General features: G+C 37.3%; 1 pseudogene; it reads right to left on the reverse strand.

Annotated features, from left to right (window-relative positions):
- Positions 1-675: 675 nt before the first annotated feature.
- LOC148768989 (uncharacterized) lies at positions 676-3,747 on the reverse strand (annotated as a pseudogene).
- Positions 3,748-10,359: the final 6,612 nt, after the last annotated feature.

Below are 10,359 nucleotides of genomic sequence, written 5' to 3' on the forward strand. Positions count from 1 at the left end.
TTTCACTTATTATTATACAATATATACTACTTTTTAATTATTTTCTAATAATTGAAGTTTAATTATTTTTTAATTTGATATGATCCAATAATTATTATATTGTTATGTTTGTTATTTTTTAAATTTGAAAATATAAAATAATTGATGTTGAGTTGGTAAGTGTTACGTAGACTACTTAATTTGAAACTTTTATTACGAGTTTTCGAACAAAACGTTTGAAAATACAACTTTTCACTATGCAAATACAATTCATACATTATACAGTCAAAGCAATTATTAGATGTTGCGGGAACTATTGCATTCGAATAATTAGGGCCCGAGTTTGGAGAATCGACGATATTCGTATAATAATTAGTCGGATTATTACTCGGTTGTACAGGAACTATTGCATTTTATGAAGAACTAGCCCATAGCTGCCACAAATATATTAAGGAGATAGTTAATTATCAATAGTATTATTACATTTTCTTTAGCTCCATTTTTTCCTTCGATTTTCGATCGTAAAGGGAAAACTACAGAAGTGTCGAACGCGACAAAATAAAAATAAAAAAACAGAAATATGGATCGAGTCAAAGAGTGGTGATCGATGCTATTTTGCAAAGACAATGTTGGTGATTAAGTAGCCACTTGCACCATCAATAATTGACAATTTGCATATATATATATATATATATATTAATAATGGTGTTTGCATCTTTTAGACCGGTAACAACCCGGGCATAGAGCGAATGGTGTCGCTTGAGAATTGTTGAAGCACTCGACGCACGAGAAGAATATTCCCGGTATAAATTTCCCACAAAAGTCGCAAAACGGGCGGCTACTCTTGATGATGTAATAGAGGGCCATCTGTAGAAAATTTATCGTACATACATATACAAATCCCAAGAACCAACATGCTTGAATCAACGAGAATTATACAGAAACATAATCACGGAAGTGTACCTTACATCATCATGGAATCGATTCGTCAAATCTTCGAATCTCCGCTTGAATTGGAACAGGTCTTCCAAAGAATCCGCAGTTTCTTAATTATCTCTCTAACGATGGATTTTAGAAGAGACGGAATGGTTACGTTTCTTTGGAGACCACGACCATTTATATAACTATAGAGTCCAGTTATATTACAACTGTGATCAGTGGCGAGGCCAGAAAAAGTTGTGAGGGGGGCTTAAACATTGCTATCAAAGAAATGTAAGATAAAAATTTGATATGAATTGTTTTTCCTCCATTTTCAATATTCTGAAAATAATACCAAAGTGAATCGCAAAAGTTAAATTGCTATAAAATTCTAAGAAACATCAATATCAACTCGATTATGAAATTTACACAATGGACTTTTAATTAATATTCATTATGAAAATTCAGATGAAAGAAAAGACGTCAAACGTTAATTGATCGCCGGTGTGCGTTTGATCAGTTGCGGGTAGCTATTTAACCGCCATTAGTACAACTATACAATAAAACAAAGTTTGTTTTCCTTTTTCAAAGAACGAGAACGAAGTTGGGAAATAGAAAATATAGACAAGTCAGACATGAAGGGGGCTTTGAGAACTGAGGGAACTTTGAATAAATTGGCTTAAATAGAGTAAAAGTTACCGAATAAAATAATATAATTGATTAGGCTAAAATTAAAAAAAATACATATTATATATATATATATATATATATATATATATATATATATATATATATATAGTAGAGAAAAATTTTGAAGTGAGGGGGGGCTTGAGTCCACCCTAGCCCTTGGGTGGACTCGCCCCTGACTGTGATTCAGCCCATCAATAAATCACAATTAAACTCTAATTGTCTTAACACATTAAGCCCATAATTATAGTCTAATACCCATAAGTCCAACCCAATAATCTTTATTAGATGACAATTAATTTGGATTTTCTTTTAGAGCCATACACATTTACGTCACATATATGAGCCCACATAATTATTGAAATAATTCCTACACCATCAGTTCGGAGAAATCTAGGGTTCCATTAGAATCCAAACCCACATCATCAAAGAAGCAGCGATTGAGCATGTTCGAATAACGACCCTCGTGCGATCTCATGAACGCTAGGAACTCAGAAAGATCTACCGTGGAATATTTGTTTGTATCCATCGATTTGAAGAAATCAAATGCCAAGATCTGCACTTTTGGAGATCCAGTTCGATAATGGTCTTTCGCAGTTTGGCGCAACTCCTCCATCTCTTTCTTCAATATTAGTCGAATAGATAATATCAAAAATTAACAAATTAAGCTCTTAGTGAGATGAATCATTTGATCTTGAAGCCCTACAAGTAAATTTTTTTTTAATGGGTGCATAGACGATATTGAATTCGGTCTGACTCTGATATAATGTTGAATGAAACGTTTCATCTAAAATCAATCTATTTTGATATTTATGCAAATATTAAAATTAAGGGTAAATAGCACTTAACCCACGTGTGATTGGGCCGGGGTGCAAACCTTTGCGCTTGTAATCTCAGCACATAACCCTTGTGGTTGATGTATGTAGTTTTTGTTAGTTTTCCATTAAACTTAAGCACATGTATCAAATGTTAAAGCAATATTTTTTGCAAATGACACACGCGATTAAGTTTGACGAAAAAACTAACGAAAACTACCCCATAAACTATAAGGAGGTTATGAGTTGATATTACGTAGGGATGACCATGGGGCGAGTTTGGCATTCCTCGCACCCGCCCATACTAAACCCGCACCCAACCTGCAGCGGGTGCACATTTCATTAACCTGCCTCGCAAAAAATCTGTGGGTACCCACCCGCCCATTAAGAAACAAGTTATGTTTATAAATAAAAAAATTGTAAAACTTCAAGTTTAATATCAATAATATGAATCTCGAAAATTTTGAACAAAAAATAAAAATAAAGAAATAAGATTTTGAAAGTTTTTTATTTTTTATTTTTTAAGATATTAATATTATAATAAATAAAATAAAAAACTATAATAAAATAATATAGATTTACATGCGGGGCGGATACGAGGCAGGTCTATGGGGCGGGTATAGAAAAATCCGCCCCCAACCCGTTTTGGGGGGATAAATAGAACTCATACCCTCCCTATTTATTTGCGGGGCGCGGGCATTACCCGTAAATTTCTGGGTGGGTCGGGGCTGGTATCTGCGGCTCGGATAAAAATTGTCATCCCTGATATTACGAGCACAAGGGGTCATCTGCAAAAAAAAATGGTTTTATAGAGGAGTTAAGTGCTATTTACCTTAAAATCAATCTATTTGTTATTTGTTGAATACAGAGTAATGACTGATAAATGATAATCTACCTTCCATTTTTTTTTCTTCTGCTTCAGCGGTTCAATCCTTGAGCACCGCCACGAGGGAATGATTGTCCATCATGTAGTTGGAGGAGTGCTCGTGGTCCGTGGAGCGATAAATCTTCGCCGCTCCGGCGGTAACAGCCGCAGCCATGATCATACGTGCGCGGGCATTTTCCGACGCACAGCAGGCACGAAATGAGCAAATTGTAGCAGCCCGCGCACCTCGGCACGTTCAACTTATTCACGGTATCCGTCTCCGTTCGTGTCGAGTTTTTCGAAGATGGCATTGGCCGCTAAGCACGCGCTCACGGACCTCTTGAACTCCGCGTGGCCTATCTTTCCGTGTTCGTTCACCACTATGTTTTCGAAGAACTCTTTTACGGATTTCTTCTCCTCTTCACTTAGTAGGATCTCGCAATTTCTCTTATCCCTTCCATTAATGATTTCTCTCTCTCTCTCTCTCTCAACAAATGTTTTAAGCTTCTTCTTTTTTCTTGCAGAGGGCTGGGTGAGATTTAACAATATGTATACTTCGAATTGGTCTCTCTCTCTCTCCAAACATGCATGGAAATAAATTTATTAAAAAACGACTTATAAAATCAACGGCTGAAATTAAAATCTATTCAGTAGGGTTACTTTCGTGCCATTTTCTTCTATTTTATGTCAATAAATAACGGAATCGAGTTTGTTCCCTTCACTGCCTTAACTGGCGGACTAACCGTAAATTGACGGAAATGACCAAATGTGTTGAATTTACGAAGTATGAGGAACTAAATGTATTTTTTGTGAACATGAAGGACCAAATGTGAAATTTATATAAACTTAAGGGATAAAAACTGTATTTTTCACGTTATTTCATCTATATTAAAAGATTTATATAAAAATATTGATGCAACTCAATTATCATTTGTTGGGTAAACTATAATAAATAACCTTTGAGGTATATATACCTAAATTATAAAAATCTTTTTTCTTATTTGTGAATTATAATTATCTCCTCGCATTAGTCGGTTTTGGGCCAGTTAGAATTGACGGGCGGGTGAACCATTTGGTCGATCCGGCGGTTCAGGGGTCATGGGGAAGTAATTATATATATCATGCATTTTTGTTGTTATTGAAGAAATTATAAATGCCTTTTTCGCATAAAAAAATCTTAATCTATTACGTTTTTTTGTGTTAGGGTAAAATAATAATTTGCGTAAATAATTTGTAAGACCATATGGTTCACCCGTGGGTTCACTTTTTCAGGAAACGGAACCGGCCCATGGCCATGTCTATACATGGATGTAGGATTACGCTGGTCCGTCACCACATAATCTTGAGTGCTCTTCATCTTCGTTTTTTTATTGTTTCGTTGAACTCTGTTTGCAGTAATTTACACAACTACAAAATGATACGAACCCCGTAGAACTTGTTACGAGACCCAATACCCTACGCGGAAGCAAGATCGAAAACACCCAAAAACAAAGATTCAAGTTTGGCGGAAGCAAGGAACAATGACCCCATAGCTATAAAGAGCTAGAAACCATTATTATCAAGGTGGAATATTGACCCCGTGATTATAAAGAACCAGAAACCAATATTATGTTGCTAAGAAAGTTACAAGAATCCACTTGTAAAATCCCGAAGAATGCTGTAGAACAGCGAAGGAGAATTAACTCTCAAAATACTCAAATATTCATTAAAATTCGTCTTCGAAAATAAGCCAAATTGGCAACCTATTTATAAGGTCTAAAAAGACTCCTTTTTCACAAGGAAAAGGACTCCTACCTAAACTATAATAAGGAAATAAATAAATAAGCAAATCCTAACCATAAAAGACTCTAAAATAATAAAAACATAATAAAACCTAAATTAAAAACGTGAATAAGTAAACTAAATAACTTGATCTTCAAGTCGGCTTCTCGATCACCCTTCTAATCTCGCGACATTGGGCTGTGCACGTGCATGCAATTAAAGCTCAATTTCGACACTGTTCCACTTCGAATATCTCTTCGCTCAAAACATGAAAGTTGTAGATCTTTCAGTTAGCTTTCCGAATCATTTTGAATCATCTCAATCGGACTTCGGATGCGAGAGTTATAACCCGAATGGTAAACTCTGCCAGAATAGGCGAGAATCTCGGATGCATGGAATTCGACTTGTCCAACGACTTCTTCTCTTTCTTTTCTTCCAATTCCAAACCATAGACTCTTCAAAGGCCTGATTCAAGCCTTTACTCTTCAACTTCAACACGAACAGCTCCATTAATCTCACTCGCTTTCTCTTCTTCCAATTCTTTGTCTTGGAGCTTGTGCGGATCGTATCATTCTCCCCCTCTTTAAAAGGATTCGTCCTCGAATCCGGACAAATATTCCAATTCTTAGTCTTCGATCTCGAGAGGATCGTATCATACTCCCCCTCTTTAAAAGGATTCGTCCTCGAATCCGGACAAATATAAAAAGGAGCATATAGAAGCCATCTCTCACGATCATCTTCAACCAATTGTAGCTCATATGGTTTAGAATACTCCAACATCGATAAACTCAAGTTTTCCACCAAATTATTGCTAACATTACTATAACCGTCTCCGTCTTCAAGTATTGCATAACCGTCTTCATCAACTTCAATAACGGAAGTTTGTGCTCCAGTTAGCTCGACATTAAGTTGGTCACAGGGCTGGATTGTATCATCATCCTTAACTTCGATGCATGGCTGGCTCGTATCATTCTCCACCTCTTCAAAAGGATTCGTCCTCGAATCCGAATCTTCAATTTCTTCTTCGAGTGGTGGGGCGGTTTTGCACTTTTCATCCTCCTTGGGCTGCAACTCAACATTATCGTCTTGCATCCCTTCAATTTTTGCACCAATGCCTTCAACGATGTCTATAACATTTTTCTCCATGGGAATTTCAAGGTTATCATTCCTCTGAGATGGTGACACATAAATGATATTTTTCTCCTTTGTAGAATCATCCTCAATGTTGGACCACAAGTTCACGAATTGCTTGCTCGGACACTCTCCTCTCTTAGTCTTGAATTGCTGCTCGGTTTTTGATTTCTCTCTTTTAGGCTTTTGCAACGATTCCCTCACCATGCTCGCTGGAGAACTCCTTTGCGATTCCCACCTCGGCGAACTCCTTTCTTCTGACTTAGTAACTTTCCTCAAGCTTTGCATCTTCAATTCCCTATAATAAAGAGCGGGAACGAACCTCTTCCTCATCACTGCCTTCATGGACTCCCAATCATCAATTGGTGGTTCACCACAGCGCCGTCTAGTTAAGACATATTGGTCCCACCAACTAATTGCATAGTCAATGAACGCTTCGTCGGCGAGCTTCACTTTCTTCTTTTCGGAATAATAATTACAATCGAATACGTGCTCAACCTTTCTTTCCCAGTGAATGTACGCCTCGGGATCACTCTTACCTTGAAAGGGTGGTATAATCAATTTCATTGAGCTACGGTTTTGATAAACTCCATCTCTTTCTCGACCAAAATATCCTCGGCTCGATCTATCCAATCCAGACCATCGTCCCATACTCTCCTTCCTTGATTTTGTAGCGTTCACACCAAAATTTTCATCACGATCTACCTCTTTATCGGGATAAGGTATAACTGGTTGGTGAACATCACATCGTACGTATGGCCCTCGAACATGTTGATCTTTGCGTAATTCCTTTAGTTGGGTAACAATTCCTTCCATCCGATCTTGGAGTTCTTGGAAGCGTTTGTCCATTGACGTCCTACGCAGCTCAATTCTTTCTCCGTAATAACCGGCCTTCTCGGACATGATCAAAGCAATATTTTTTTTTTTTTTGAGACACTACCAAACTCCAACTAAGACTCTAAGAAGCTTCAACAAAAATAAATTTCGAATTTTTTTTTTTTTTGACAAAGACTCAAGACAAAACCTAACTTAGACTCTAAGAAGCTTCAAACAAAATTAAATTTCGAATTTTTTATTTTTTTTTTGACACGAACAAACCCTAATTTGGCTGAAAAGAAATTTAAACAAAAAATAAAAATTCGATTTTTTTTGTATTTTTTGACGAAGACTCTAAATAACACAACTCAAGAAAAGATGAGATATACTAGAAGACACAACAAAAAAAATAAAGATAGGTGAAACCTGTTTTGGATGTTGGCTCTGGTTACCAACTGATACGAACCCCGTAGAACTTGTTACGAGACCCAATACCCTACGCGGAAGCAAGATCGAAAACACCCAAAAACAAAGATTCAAGTTTGGCGGAAGCAAGGAACAATGACCCCATAGCTATAAAGAGCTAGAAACCATTATTATCAAGGTGGAATATTGACCCCGTGATTATAAAGAACCAGAAACCAATATTATGTTGCTAAGAAAGTTACAAGAATCCACTTGTAAAATCCCGAAGAATGCTGTAGAACAGCGAAGGAGAATTAACTCTCAAAATACTCAAATATTCATTAAAATTCGTCTTCGAAAATAAGCCAAATTGGCAACCTATTTATAAGGTCTAAAAAGACTCCTTTTTCACAAGGAAAAGGACTCCTACCTAAACTATAATAAGGAAATAAATAAATAAGCAAATCCTAACCATAAAAGACTCTAAAATAATAAAAACATAATAAAACCTAAATTAAAAACGTGAATAAGTAAACTAAATAACTTGATCTTCAAGTCGGCTTCTCGATCACCCTTCTAATCTCGCGACATTGGGCTGTGCACGTGCATGCAATTAAAGCTCAATTTCGACACTGTTCCACTTCGAATATCTCTTCGCTCAAAACATGAAAGTTGTAGATCTTTCAGTTAGCTTTCCGAATCATTTTGAATCATCTCAATCGGACTTCGGATGCGAGAGTTATAACCCGAATGGTAAACTCTGCCAGAATAGGCGAGAATCTCGGATGCATGGAATTCGACTTGTCCAACGACTTCTTCTCTTTCTTTTCTTCCAATTCCAAACCATAGACTCTTCAAAGGCCTGATTCAAGCCTTTACTCTTCAACTTCAACACGAACAGCTCCATTAATCTCACTCGCTTTCTCTTCTTCCAATTCTTTGTCTTGGAGCTTGTGCGGATCGTATCATTCTCCCCCTCTTTAAAAGGATTCGTCCTCGAATCCGGACAAATATTCCAATTCTTAGTCTTCGATCTCGAGAGGATCGTATCATACTCCCCCTCTTTAAAAGGATTCGTCCTCGAATCCGGACAAATATAAAAAGGAGCATATAGAAGCCATCTCTCACGATCATCTTCAACCAATTGTAGCTCATATGGTTTAGAATACTCCAACATCGATAAACTCAAGTTTTCCACCAAATTATTGCTAACATTACTATAACCGTCTCCGTCTTCAAGTATTGCATAACCGTCTTCATCAACTTCAATAACGGAAGTTTGTGCTCCAGTTAGCTCGACATTAAGTTGGTCACAGGGCTGGATTGTATCATCATCCTTAACTTCGATGCATGGCTGGCTCGTATCATTCTCCACCTCTTCAAAAGGATTCGTCCTCGAATCCGAATCTTCAATTTCTTCTTCGAGTGGTGGGGCGGTTTTGCACTTTTCATCCTCCTTGGGCTGCAACTCAACATTATCGTCTTGCATCCCTTCAATTTTTGCACCAATGCCTTCAACGATGTCTATAACATTTTTCTCCATGGGAATTTCAAGGTTATCATTCCTCTGAGATGGTGACACATAAATGATATTTTTCTCCTTTGTAGAATCATCCTCAATGTTGGACCACAAGTTCACGAATTGCTTGCTCGGACACTCTCCTCTCTTAGTCTTGAATTGCTGCTCGGTTTTTGATTTCTCTCTTTTAGGCTTTTGCAACGATTCCCTCACCATGCTCGCTGGAGAACTCCTTTGCGATTCCCACCTCGGCGAACTCCTTTCTTCTGACTTAGTAACTTTCCTCAAGCTTTGCATCTTCAATTCCCTATAATAAAGAGCGGGAACGAACCTCTTCCTCATCACTGCCTTCATGGACTCCCAATCATCAATTGGTGGTTCACCACAGCGCCGTCTAGTTAAGACATATTGGTCCCACCAACTAATTGCATAGTCAATGAACGCTTCGTCGGCGAGCTTCACTTTCTTCTTTTCGGAATAATAATTACAATCGAATACGTGCTCAACCTTTCTTTCCCAGTGAATGTACGCCTCGGGATCACTCTTACCTTGAAAGGGTGGTATAATCAATTTCATTGAGCTACGGTTTTGATAAACTCCATCTCTTTCTCGACCAAAATATCCTCGGCTCGATCTATCCAATCCAGACCATCGTCCCATACTCTCCTTCCTTGATTTTGTAGCGTTCACACCAAAATTTTCATCACGATCTACCTCTTTATCGGGATAAGGTATAACTGGTTGGTGAACATCACATCGTACGTATGGCCCTCGAACATGTTGATCTTTGCGTAATTCCTTTAGTTGGGTAACAATTCCTTCCATCCGATCTTGGAGTTCTTGGAAGCGTTTGTCCATTGACGTCCTACGCAGCTCAATTCTTTCTCCGTAATAACCGGCCTTCTCGGACATGATCAAAGCAATATTTTTTTTTTTTTTTGAGACACTACCAAACTCCAACTAAGACTCTAAGAAGCTTCAACAAAAATAAATTTCGAATTTTTTTTTTTTTTGACAAAGACTCAAGACAAAACCTAACTTAGACTCTAAGAAGCTTCAAACAAAATTAAATTTCGAATTTTTTATTTTTTTTTTGACACGAACAAACCCTAATTTGGCTGAAAAGAAATTTAAACAAAAAATAAAAATTCGATTTTTTTTGTATTTTTTGACGAAGACTCTAAATAACACAACTCAAGAAAAGATGAGATATACTAGAAGACACAACAAAAAAAATAAAGATAGGTGAAACCTGTTTTGGATGTTGGCTCTGGTTACCAACTGATACGAACCCCGTAGAACTTGTTACGAGACCCAATACCCTACGCGGAAGCAAGATCGAAAACACCCAAAAACAAAGATTCAAGTTTGGCGGAAGCAAGGAACAATGACCCCATAGCTATAAAGAGCTAGAAACCATTATTATCAAGGTGGAATATTGACCCCGTGATTATAAAGAACCA

Source organism: Erythranthe guttata, chromosome 7, assembly GCF_056151865.1.
Source record: "Erythranthe guttata isolate IM_541 chromosome 7, IM_541, whole genome shotgun sequence".
In the NCBI taxonomy this organism is placed as follows: Eukaryota; Viridiplantae; Streptophyta; class Magnoliopsida; order Lamiales; family Phrymaceae; genus Erythranthe; species Erythranthe guttata.